The sequence below is a fragment of the Schistocerca gregaria genome, chromosome 9 (genome assembly GCF_023897955.1).
Source record: "Schistocerca gregaria isolate iqSchGreg1 chromosome 9, iqSchGreg1.2, whole genome shotgun sequence".
Classification (NCBI taxonomy): domain Eukaryota; kingdom Metazoa; phylum Arthropoda; class Insecta; order Orthoptera; family Acrididae; genus Schistocerca; species Schistocerca gregaria.
Genome location: NC_064928.1, coordinates 193128357 through 193142384, shown reverse-complemented (window position 1 = coordinate 193142384; position 14028 = coordinate 193128357).

The following is a 14028-nucleotide window of genomic DNA, read 5'->3' as shown; positions in this document are numbered from 1 at the left end:
GAACAGTTCGACGACGTTTGCAGCTCGGAGACCATGGCTGCGGTTACCCTTGACGCTGCATCACAGACAGGAGCGCATGCGATGGTGTACTCAACGACGAACCTGGGTGCACGAATGGCAAAACGTCATTTTTTCGGATGAATCCTGGTTCTATTTACAGCATCATAATGGTCGCATCCGTGTTTGGCGACATCGCGGTGGACGCACATCGGAAGCGTGTATTCGTCATCGCCATACTGGCGTATCACCTGGCGTGATGGTATGGGGTGCCATTGGTTACATGTCTTGTTCGTATTGACTTCACTTTGAACAGTGGATGTTACATTTTGTATCGTGTTGAAGCTGCATGGGCAGCTGTACCTGTACACGCCATCCAAGCTCTGTTTGACTCAATGCCCAGGCGTATCAAGGACGTTATTACGGCCAGAGGTGGTTGTTCTGGGTACTGATTTCTCAAGATCTTTGGATCCATACTGCGTGAAAATGTAATCACATGTTAGTTGTAGTATAATATATTTGTCCAATGAATGCTCGTTTATCATCTGCATTTCTTCTTGGTGTAGCAATTTTAATGGCCAGTAGTGTAATAATAAAAAATTATTATTAATGACGTAATTTAATTTACTGTGAAAATGATATCTCGGACAATACACATGAAAAAAATGGAAATCTGCATTTTTTGTTATCTGTGATTCTTATAGAATAATCCTTCTCCTTGTTCGAACTGTTGTAAGGATCAGACGTGGCTGATGTCTGGTAACGCTGGGGTCTGTAAAAAAAACTGCATTATGTTGTTAATTAATATTTGAAAAATAGAGCTTCTGTGTGATTGACATGAATCTTCTTTATTTGAACTTTTATTTCATTGTAAATCTCGTAAAATATAAATGTTGTCTGATCAGCTACCAAGGAGCGCAGCCATTAGGGCTACTGTTTTACAGCGCGGTTTATTGGTAAATGCTCAATAATAAGCGATTAATATCGAGAAATATTATCAAATGTTAATGCATATGGTGAAGGTAGAAAAAGATTTAATACATATTATTTGTTAGTAGTAAAACAAGGCCTGAAGCAGAACCGATAAGTGATTGTCTTATGTTAGCCGCCATCTTAATGAAATATTGCAGCGGCAGTTTTAAATTCATTTTCTATACGTTGTCGGTCATAATTGCGATAATAACCGTGTATCGGTGGGCCAAAACCCACTTTGCGGAAGTAAATTCGACTTAGATTGTGAATAATTTTTAAATATAGTGCAAATAGCATCCTGCGTGATATAAATTCTTATATGCTGATGTATGAAGCCTGCTTATTTCGTAACAACTTTTGTGAAATATGCTGACGGGAAAAATACATTAGTGTTGTGCTCGTGTAGTATTGTGTAACAGAATTGTTCATTTTGTATAAAGAAAATGCTGCCACGTCGAATGACAGTAGCGTTAAATTCGATAAACGATCTGCAACTTAGTGCCGTTTACACTGATTGACAGACAATATTGCTACAGAATGAGATTTTCACTCTGCAGCGGAGTGTGCGCTGATATGAAACTTCCTGGCAGATTAAAACTGTGTGCCCGACCGAGACTCGAACTCGGGACCTTTGCCTTTCGCGGGCAAGTGCTCTACCAACTGAGCTACCGAAGCACGACTGACGCCCGGTACTCACAGCTTTACTTCTGCCAGTATCCGTCTCCTACCTTCCAAGGTTCGCAGTAGAGCTTCTGTAAAGTTTGGGAGGTAGGAGACGAGGTACTGACAGAAGTAAAGCTGTGAGTCCCGGGCGTGAGTCGTGCTTCGGTAGCTCAGTTGGAGCCAGTTTGCCGCCGGCAGTGCTGCGAGGCGGTCACGCACCAGAGCGCTACGGGCGAGGCGCGCACGGTGTGTTTGTGTTTACTTCGGCCGCTGTAAGTGCCGTTTTCCCTTCTAGACCACCATGGCGCACAACTATCGGAAGAAGACATTACGTTTCAACTTTTGTTCCGACTTTGCCCGACCCAAGGCCCTGGAGGTAGAACGATTTATTCGCGATGAAGTTAAGATACCACCAACGTATCTAACTGGTATCCACTTGTCGGTAGTTAGCAGTACCGTCTACGTCAAAATGATCAACGATGCGGCGTGCGACAAGGTGCTTCAAGAGGCAAAACGTGGACTGCGCTTCTGTCATTCCGACGGCAACGTCGGACCCGTTACCGTCGATCACGCAGGTCTCGGCACACGGACGATAAGGATCTTCGAACTGCCGTTCGAACTACCTGCAGACGTCGTCATCGAGGCGCTCCGTCCCTATGGCAACGTTCTGGAACATGTTGCCGAACGATGGGTACAATTTCAGACCTATCCCGTTTTAAACGGTGTTAGACAGGTCCGCATCGAGTTGCAGAAACACGTGCCTTCTTATCTACGTATCGGAGGCTGCCGTGCCATTATAATGTACGACGGCCAACCTCGAACCTGTTCCGGTTGCGGGAAAGAAGGTCACCTACGGTCTGAATGCATTCAACGACGTGTCGCGCGGCTCCCGTTGCCGGAAGCGTCCGTCACACCCACAATGTAACGATCGGTGCGCCGGTTGAGACGCCTGTCTCTCTCACCATGACGCAATTCCCACGTACATTGGACGGACCCACGGCACAGGAGCATGGACTGACGAGATTGAGGAAGAGACGGCCCCTCCTCCGGATGAGTTGCCTCCGCCGGACAAGGCTGCCTGTTAACATCAAAAGCGAGGCCCTGCAGCTGATGGGACGGCACTTCCTGTCGGTGCCCTCCTCTTACTTGCCTTGGTGATGGTAGATGCGCGTCCACCACCACTGAAACAAACGTATCGGTTTGCCACGCTGAACATCAACATGATCGGCACTGTACCCAAGCTGCAACTCCTATGTGACATGCTTCGGGCCTCTGACGTCGACCTTCTTCAGGAAGTACGCGTTGCCACACTACCACCAGTCTACGGCTACGACTCATACACGTCCACATGTGATCAATCAGGGCGTGGAGTGGCTTTCTACATACGAGAAGGAATCCCACTCAAGGACACGACAATCCTTCCCTGTGGAAGAGGCATGGCTATTACCATCTTCGACACGCGCGTCATCAACATCTACGCTCCGTCTGGCTCCACGAACCGTCGGCAGCGGTCCACTTTCTTCGGACATGACGTGGCGCCCCTGTTTTCTGGACGCTATGATCGCCTTATCATGGGAGGTGATTTCAACTGTGTCCTCCATCCGCAGGACCAAATGCCTGGTTATTCGCCATGCCCGGCGCTTCTCACCTTAATCGAAGATTTTCACCTAGTGGACGTTTGGGAGAAAATTCATGGCAATACCCCCGGTTTCACCCATTATACAGCACATTCTGCGAGCAGACTGGACCGGTTATATGTCTCTGCCCACCTTGGCAATGACGTCGCCCAAGCTGAACGGTGGCCCCTTGCATTCCCGGACCACTGCGCCGTCATTTGCTCCCTGGCTCTGCCACCTCAGTCAGTGTGGCGCAGCAGTGGTTACTGGAAGCTTAATACCTCCCTCCTTAATGATCCACACTGCCGACAATGTATTGCCACTACGTGGGCGTCTTGCGAAAGACGCCTTCCGCAGTACACATCCACGTTCCATTGGTGGCTCAAATGTGCCAAACCTGCGATCAGAAAGGCCTTCATACAATGTGGCAAGGAAGCAGCAGCATGGCATCGAGACACCACAAATTTTTACTACGCCGTCCTCCGTGAGCTCGATGCACTCCCTCCATCACCTGACACCCATAGGGAACGACAACGTACCAAAGCTCGTCTCCTCTCTCTTCAACGTGCACGACTGCACGGTGTCGTGGTGCGTTCCAGACGACAAGACCTGCTCCACGACGAAACCCCAACCACAATCCATGCTGCAACCGACCATAGTCGTCGACGTCGACTTTTCGTCTCCAACATCACGACCTCCGATGGTGTTCACCACACAACACAGGCGGCGGTGGTGTCTGCCTTTGCTGAACATTATCGCCAATTTTATGATGATGAACAGATGGCGACGCCCATTCCTGATGATCTCCGTCCTTCCTCTGACCGGACCCTCACCGTAGCGGAGTCAACGTCCATGGTGTCTGCAATCACCGCAGAAGAGGTGGTAGATGCGATCAACAAAGGGGCCAAGAACAAATCACCCGGACCAGATGGTCTCCCAGTGGAGTTTTACCGGGCGTTCACCACGTTAATGCTTCCTCGCTGGACGGAAATGATTCAGGAACTCTTTACTCCGTCCTTCCCAATTCCACCTGAATTCGTCACTGGCATTCTTCTACCTGTGCCTAAACCGAAGGGAGGGCCTCATGTCTCCGCATATCGCCCCCTTACACTCCTGAATGCAGACTATAAAATCTATGCACGCCTCTTAGCAGCGCGCATGCGCACCGTCTTACCTACGGTACTTTCACCTGAGCATACTGCACGTGGTTGTGGGGCCACCTTACAAACAGCCCTCGGAGAATGCCGTGACCTCATTGCACTGGCGTCGGTTTGTCGCCTTCGTGCAGCACTGGTATCCGTCGATTTCACGAGTGCCTTTGATCGCGTTCGACACCCATTCCTCCTCATGGTGGCGACACGTATGGGGTTCCCATTACTTTTTGTCGATGCCATTCGCCGGTTACTACTTCCCGCCGTCTCGATGGTACAAGTCAATGAGAGGCTTGTAGGACCGATTCCTATACGCCGCTCTGTGTGTCAAGGATGCCCTATGTCTACTTTACTATATGCCATTGCACTTGAGCCCCTCATCACTGGTCTTACCTCTAGACTGCAGGGCTTCACTTTGCGTGACTACACCTTTCACTGTAGGGCTTATGCGGACGATCTCCTCTTTCTCACCTGCTCCTCCATGGACCTCAATGACGCCATCCAATGGATCCACCAGTATCGACGTCTTTCTGGTAGCATTCTTAATGTCCGTAAATCGACTATGATGCACATTGGGCGCGGCCTCCCAGTCAGTACCACCCTTCGTTACTTGGGTATCGAATTTACGAGCTCCACACACCGCACAGTGGCCCTGGCATACCGGCGGCTTTTGCAGTCGATTCGGCACCATGTCCGCGGTCAAGTGCACCGTAACTTAAACCAACTCCAACGTGTGTCCTATGTCAACATGTATGTAGCCCCTAAACTGGTACACGTCGCCCAGATCCTCCCAATGCCGTTACTCCTTGGCCGCCGCATCCAATCAGCCTTTGGATATTTCGTGTCAGCAGGGGCACTTTTCAAAGTCCGCTACAGCACTTTGACATTGCCTCCTGCAAAAGGTGGCCTCGGACTCGTCAACGTGCGGGCACGATCTTCTGCACTCTTTGTCCACACTCTGTTGCGGCACTGGCAGGGGACGGTTCCGTCCTTAACACGCAGTCTCTTAGATATCCTCCGACCAGCTTCTCTCGATCCACCGATCAATGTGGCACCTATTTCTCCATTATTGTACCACGTCGCCAATTGTTTCATAGAACTCAGCTACGTTCGGGCCGATCTTCCAGTCACCCTCCCCGTACAAAAGATTATTATCGTTTGTTTATGCTGTCCAACCATTGCGACCCCATGGTGCTACGGCATCCTGACATTAACCGGCGCACGGTTTGGGGGTGTGTGCATGCACCCTTTTTACCGTCGTCTGTGTCTGCACTCTGGTATGTTTTAGTTTATGGAAAGTTCCCGACTAACAGTCGATTTCATCGCATAGGACTGGCCACCTCCCCACTCTGCCCTGACTGTCAGCTCGAAGACACCGACGAGCACCGTCTTACGTGCCCCCTGAAACATAACGTATGGCTCCTCATCCAACGAATCGTGGGCTTTTACCTCCGTGCCCCGCCAACGACGGTAACCCAGGATTTCCTGTTGTTGCCCCAGACATTTCACTACCCTCTTGCTAAGCACCATACCCTCATCTGGTTTCGAGGACTGGCTTTAGAATACCTCTTTCAAAATGGTCCGCATACAGTCCTTGACTTCTGGTACAAAGTTGTGACCTCGCATAGCACCCTCACCCGAAAACCATCTTACCGACACACTTTTGCCGGTTATCTCCGCAGCGTCTTCCTTGACCCCCCCTGAAAGCTGGGGTGTACCATGCATACCTGTCACATGATGCAACACCCTTATCCACGTTCCCATGCATCGACAAAAAAATAAAAATAAATAAATAAATAAATAAAATAAAAATGAAAAAAATAAAAAAGCAAGAAGCCAGAATATGTTATATTTTGTTGTATTTAGTGTTTTTCTTTTTAATGTATTTATTTATTTATTTTTTGCTTAACTAACAGTCATTTGTATATGTTTAAATGGAATGGTACCTTGAAGAACTCTTGCATAGTGAATATATATGTACTTTTAGTTTCTTCAATACAAATTATTACAAAAAAAAGTAAAAAAAAAGTTGGTAGAGCACTTACCCGCGAAAGGCAAAGGTCCCGAGTTCGAGTCTCGGTCGGGCACACAGTTCGAATCTGCCAGGAAGTTTCAATTTTGCTACACGTTCCCAGGTGGAAAACGGCTGGCGGGAGAAGCGCTGAAAGGATGCGGAAGCTTCAAAGTAGGAGGACGTCTCATCAACACTATCAAGTATGCTCGCCAAAATTCAGAGACAGCTGCAACACATGATGAACAATTTTGTGGGAACGGGAAGAAAATACGGCGTGGAAATCAACATCGAAAAATCAAAAGTGATGCGTATATCAAAACGTGAAAAACACTTGAAAATAACTGTTGACATTGGGGAACTGGAAAATGTGAATCAGTGCAAGTACCTGGGAAGTTTTACCACAAATGATGCCCACTGCACCAACGAAATAGGAGCAAGAATCGCCATGGGCAAAGCTGCTTTCAACAAGAAGACGACTCTGCTTACCAGCTGGTTGAGTTTGGCACTGAGGAAAAAAACTGATAAAGTGCTACATTTGGGGCATTGCACTGTATGGAGCAGAGACATGGACCGTGAGAGAGAAGGAGAAAAAAATACTTAGAGAGCTTTGAAATGTGGTGCTGGAGGACGATGGAAACGGTCAAGTGGACAGATCGCAATAAAAAATGACGATGTACTGCGAAGAGTAGGAGAGAAGAGAAGCATTCTGCGTACAATTCTTCAGAGAAAGGCCAACTGGATTGGACATGTACACGAGGGACTCATACATAATGTCACGGAAGGGAAACTCAGAGGAAATGCAGGACGAGGAAGAAGAAGAATTCAACATCTAGGTGACATGAAAGATGGAAGAAGGTACAACAGACAGGAGGAAGAAACTGAAGACAGGGAACAGTGGAATCAGAAATTGTCCGTACGAAGACATGGGCCAGCCAGTAGGCAGAATACTACATAACAATAATAATACATTGATACTAAGTAACTAGTCTTATTGTAATCTTGCTGAAGTTGTACAACGCGCAATCAAACCACAATACCTCGCACGCCACATTGGCGCCCAACGTGCGGCCACGACATTTATTACAATATTGTAATTCCTTACAGGTGTAGCGAACCATAACAAAAGATTAATATTTATGTTATTTTCTTTTCACGTATCATTGACAATCCGACACGGGACAAATTACGGTACGTATTTATCTTACGGCTTGTGGCGGACGCAATTAGGTTGGTATCCCACCACTATCTGAGACCTCTCCAGACACGTCTTCCAGCTGGAATCTCATTGAATGGAGTGGAAATGTCGCCTGTGATGAGTCCCAATTGGAACTGACACCTGATGATCGGCGAAGATATCCTTCCATGCAGATAGGACAGATGACCGACCTTGGCACTGATGAAGGAATCATCCTGACATTTGCCTGAAGTAATGTAGACAACGACTGGAAACCCAAATTTGAATGGCCAGATAAAGCAAACACCATGTTCCCGAGTTTGAGATCAGTGTGTTAATAACTGTCTTGCCTTATTTACCTGACCCTTATTGTACTACACGCTTTGTTTTACTCTTCATTTGCTCCACTTAACTTGTAATATAACACAGAGTTTACGCTACACAGCACACACTTAGGAAACACATCGGGTCACTCCTGGGCCCGAAAATGCTGTTATGCTCTTTGCGGTAACTCCAGTGTGTTTGGAAAACTCACTCTTCATGTCAACTTGATAAAGTGAGTGAGCACCCCTTATTCGAAGAGGAGCGAGAAGTTGAGATCAGGTGAATAACAGCACATGACTACCGTGAACTACAGATATTTGCACATGATTTTCTTGTAATAGCGTTGCATTGTGTTGTTTTCTATTAGTGATTGTATAACAATTCATTTTGGCAGGAATCCAAGGAATGTATTTTAATGTGACATGTTGTTGGAATTGTCCCCTTTTACTACTGACCTCTACCCTGAGCCCTCCCTAGCACGAAGTACAAACTGTAGTCCAAAACAGTTTGTTTTGGATAGTAGCAATGCTGGAAAGGTCACTCTAGCATATGTTTTTATTTATATATATTTGACGATGCTGGCGCTGCTTTTGTGTTTAACATTTGATGATACCACTATCGCCCCTGTACATTAGGACATGTTTCTATAAAACAGATCTTAATATGGTCATTATAAACTGATGACAAAAAATTGCGACCATGAATGTAAAGTAAATAACATTTAAACAAGAAAAAATTTTTATTCTACTGCAGAAATGTGTAGATTTTACTCAAAATTCGCTAGTCATGATGCTTCTCTCAAACCTACGAATGGTTAACAAACTGAACGAAAATAAATCGCTATTTTTGCAGTGTAATTCCTTTTAGATACTAACCAAAGCAGAGGTGACAGTAGATCTTTCTAAGTGGTCAGCACGCAAGTGTGGGCGTGGAGGCGCTCCACTTAATATTTGCAACAAATGTAAGCTTCCATTTAGAACAGCACTTCCCCTCCAGCACTCGGCATTTCCCCTACAGCGCCTGTCCGTAACCCCCACCACTACCACTCTTCCCATGCGTACCCTGCCGATTGCGCATCTACTGGCTGTGGTATTTCGTGCACACTCTACAACTGGGACCTGCAGAATAGCGAAAGGCATTGTGCAAATGGTTGACAAATTTATGTACGTAGAAGGCTATATGGCCTGAGAATCAGGAGCGAGAAAGCAGTAATGGACAGGAGGAAACCATCTTCTGTATGGCCGGAGGTAGAGTTTTGGACTGAACTGTGGAAGCACGGCTAGAAACGCACGCTCGAAGGAAAATGCAGGCGCTGCCCAAGCCATCTGATTGCGCTGTTATATTTGACCTGGAACAGCACCTGTGCAAATTCCTCAGTACGCTGCAAATGTCAGCCGCAGTCACAACAGTGTTCTGTGCAGTTCTGAGTGTATTATGTCGGAAATCAGTGAATACGAACGTTTGGGCAGACTGTTGGTGCTTGTATCGTGGTTTCTACTGTAATCATGAGTGCCAAATGTCTGGTATTTCAAGACCCACCATATCGAATATTTATAGGATAAATGGTAATACTTCATTCCTTAAGTCACTGTACGTTCAGTGATCGTGACAGTAGGTTGCTGAAGAGGTCTGTGACGACAAACAAGAGTACGACAGCTGCAAAAGTGACTCTAGAACTGAATGTAGCACTCGCGACCCCTGTCAGCAGCAAATCACCACAAGGATGGCTCGATCAGCTGGAATGGTCTGGAATTCCAAAACCACTCATCAGCGATGCAAATGCCCTTTACAAGATAGCGTCCTACCAAAAGCCATAAAACCTATATCCTGCAGTCATTTGTTCGGATGAGTCTCCTTTCACACTTTTTCCAAATCCATGCTGAGTATGCGTCCCAAGGAGAAAATATGGTGAGGGTTGGGTTGTTTTGGGGAAGGAGACCAGACAGCGAGGTCATCGGTCTCATCGGATTAGGGAAGGACGGGAAGGAAGTCGGCCGTGCCCTTTGAAACGAACCATCCCGGCATTTGCCTGGAACGATTTAGGGAAATCACGGAAAACCTAAATCAGGATGGCCGGACGCGGGTTTGAACCGTTGTCCTCCCGAATGCAAATATGGTGAGCTGGTAATTATTTGGCCAGTCATATTCCACTGGAACCATGATTCCTCTACAGTGTCGCCTTTCTGCTAAAGATTATCTGATCATTTAGGCTGGTCAGGTGCACTCCGCGGTGCCGTGTTTGCTCCCCACTGATGATGCTGTATTCCAAGATGACACGGCGTCTGTTCACACAGCTCGCGTCCTCCAGAACTGGATTAGTGAGCTGGAGGATGAATTTTCGTCTCTCCCTTGGCCATCACTTTCACAAGGTCTCAATATTACTGTTTGTGGTCAGCTTTAGAAAGAAGATTACGTGATCGGTATGCACCTTCATCATCGTGTCCTCAACATGTCACTATTTTGCAGAAAGGATGGCATAACATTCCCTTTAAAATTATACAGAACCGGTTTTTGTGCATTTCGAGACGAGTGAAAGCTGTGTTGCATATATGAAGATGGTATCTGTTCTTTCGGACATGTCCGTAAGAACAGGAAGGGGAAACTTTATTAACACATTCCTGGGGTCAGGTACATCACATGATCACACTGACAGAACCACAGGCACATAGACACAGGCAACAGAGCATGCACAATGTCGGCACTAGTACAGTGTATATCCACCTTTAGCAGCAATGCAGGCTGCTACTCTCCCATGGAGACGATCGTAGAGATGCTGGATGTAGTCCTGTGGAACGGCTTTCCATGCCATTTTCACCTGTCGCCTCAGTTGGACCAGCGTTCGTGCTGGACGTGCAGACCGCGTGAGACGACGCTTCATCCAGTCCCAAACATGCTCAATGGGGGACAGATCCGGAGATCTTGCTGGCCAGGGTAGTTGACTTACACCTTCTAGAGCACGTTGGGTGGCACGGGATACATGCGGACGTGCATTATCCTGTTGGAAGAGCAAGCTGCTTTGCCGGCCTAGGAATGGTAGAACAATGGGTTCGATGACGGTTTGGATGTACCGTGCACTACTCAGTGTCCTCTCGACGATCACCAGAGGTGTACGGCCAGTGTAGGAGATCGCTCCCCACACCATGATGCCGGGTGTTGGCCCTGTGTGCCTCGGTCGTATGCAGTCCTGATTGTGGCGCTCACCTGCACGGCGCCAAACACGCATACAACCATCATTGGCACCAAGGCAGAAGCGACTCTCATCGCTGAAGACTACACGTCTCCATTCGTCCCTCCATTCACGCCTGTCGCGACACCACTGGAGGCGGGCTGCACGATGTTGGGGCGTGAGTGCAAGACGGCCTAACGGTGTGCGGGACCGTAGCCCAGCTTCATGGACACGGTTGCGAAAGGTCCTCGCCGATACCCCAGGAGCAACAATGTCCCAAATTTGCTGGGAATTGGCAGTGCGGTCCCCTACGGCACTGTGTAGGATCCTACGGTCTTGGCGTGCATCCGTGCGTCGCTGCGGTCCGGTCCCAGGTCGACGGGCACGTGCACCTTCCGCCGACCACTGGCGACAACATCGATGTACTGTGGAGACCTCACGCCCCACGTGTTGAGCAATTCGGCGGTACGTCCACCCGGCCTCCCGCATGCCCACTATACGCCCTCGCTCAAAGTCCGTCAACTGCACATACGGTTCACGTCCACGCTGTCGCGGCATGCTACCAGTGTTAAAGACTGCGATGGAGCTCCGTATGCCACGGCAAACTGGCTGACACTGACGGCGGCGGTGCACAAATGCTGCGCAGCTAGCGCCATTCGACGGCCAACACCGCGGTTCCTGGTGTGTCCGCTGTGCCGTGCGTGTGGTCATTGCTTGTACAGCCCTGTCGCAGTGTCCGGAGCAAGTATGGTGGGTCTGACACACCGGTGTTAATGTGTTCTTTTTTCCATTCCAGGAGTGTATATGTATAGTTAAGACTCACCGGCCATTTGACCATCTTCTGTGCGGATGCACAAACAGTGCCCGAACTCTTACTGGAATCGGATCGTAAAGCCGCGAGTAATGCATATGATGGGCAGGGGCACTCTGTATACAGTGCGAGACAATAAGTTGGGAATGTGGGTCTCACGGGAGGCGTGCAAAAGGATAAGTCCCTGCAGTTGCACAATCCTTTGTGTCCTCGGGGGCTCAGATGGACGCCGGCACGATAGCTCAGCGTGTTCGGTCAGATGGTTAGCTGCCCTCTGCTCCGAGCAGATGCAACGAACAAAAGCGAATAAAATGAGATTAAAGAAAAAAATGGATATAGCGTCTGCCATACAGGAGATCCCCGGTTTGAGTCCCGGCCGGGCACACATTTTCAACTGTCCCCGTTGACTTATATCCACGCCTGTATGTAGTTAATGGTATTCAGTGCATAGTACATTCAGTTTTGAATAGCAATGGATTTCTTGTACCTTATTAGACATGATAATGTGATTTTGGTGGTGTGATATTTTTGTTCATCCCCCCCCCCCCTGCACAATCGGTGACAGAAATGGCGACGCCGCTCGCCTTATCGTTATGCTAAACTGCACAGTTTTACTGTTTGTTAGACAGCATTAACAGGCGAGCAGACATTGTCAACCAACATACTGTCATTTCACAAGTGTCGCTAGTGACCTTACAGGAAACAAAAAGACGTGGTGCCAAGTGGACCAAAATAACCAGTTAATATAAAACGAAATTTAAGCAAGGACGCTTTAGTAAAAATCGTCCATTTTCTTCAACCGCAAAACTTGGAAGCAAAATACACTCCTGGAAATGGAAAAAAGAACACATTGACCCGGTGTGTCAGACCCACCATACTTGCTCCGGACACTGCAAGAGGGCTGTACAAGCAATGATCACACGCACGGCACAGCGGACACACCAGGAACCGCGGTGTTGGCCGTCGAATGGCGCTAGCTGCGCAGCATTTGTGCACCGCCGCCGTCAGTGTCAGCCAGTTTGCCGTGGCATACGGAGCTCCATCGCAGCATGCCGCGACAGCGTGGACGTGAACCGTATGTGCAGTTGGCGGACTTTGAGCGAGGGCGTATAGTGGGCATGCGGGAGGCCGGGTGGACGTACCCCCGAATTGCTCAACACGTGGGGCGTGAGGTCTCCACAGTACATCGATGTTGTCGCCAGTGGTCGGCGGAAGGTGCACGTGCCCGTCGACCTGGGACCGGACCGCAGCGACGCATGGATGCACGCCAAGACCATACGATCCTACGCAGTGCCGTAGGGGACCGCACCGCCACTTCCCAGCAAATTAGGGACACTGTTGCTCCTGGGATATCGGCGAGGACCATTCGCAACCGTCTCCATGAAGCTGGGCTACGGTCCCGCACACCGTTAGGCTGTCTTCCGCTCACGCCCCAACATGGTGCAGCCCGCCTCCAGTGGTGTCGCGACAGGCGTGAATGGAGGGACGAATGGAGACGTGTCTTCTTCAGCGATGAGAGTCGCTTCTGCCTTGGTGCCAATGATGGTCGTATGCGTGTATGGCGCCGTGCAGGTGAGCGCCACAATCAGGACTGCATACGACCGAGGCACACAGGGCCAACACCCGGCATCACGGTGTGACGAGCGATCTCCTACACTGGCCGTACACCTCTGGTGATCGTCGAGGGGACACTGAATAGTGCACGGTACATCCAAACCGTCATCGAACCCATCGTTCTACCATTCCTAGACCGGCAAGGGAACTTGCTGTTCCAACAGGACAATGCATGTCCGCATGTATCCCGTGCCACCCAACGTGCTCTAGAAGGTGTAAGTCAACTACCCTGGCCAGCAAGATCTCCTGATCTGTCCCCCATTGAGCATGTTTGGGACTGGATGAAGCGTCATCTCACGCGGTCTGCACGTCCAGCACGAACGCTGGTCCAACTGAGGCGCCAGGTGGAAATGGCATGGCAAGCCGTTCCACAGGACTACATCCAGCATGTCTCCATGGGAGAATAGCAGCCTGCATTGCTGCGAAAGGTGGATATACAATGTACTAGTGTCGACATTGTGCATGCTCTGTTGCCTGTGTCTATGTGCCTGTGGTTCTGTCAGTATGATCATGTGATGTATCTGAC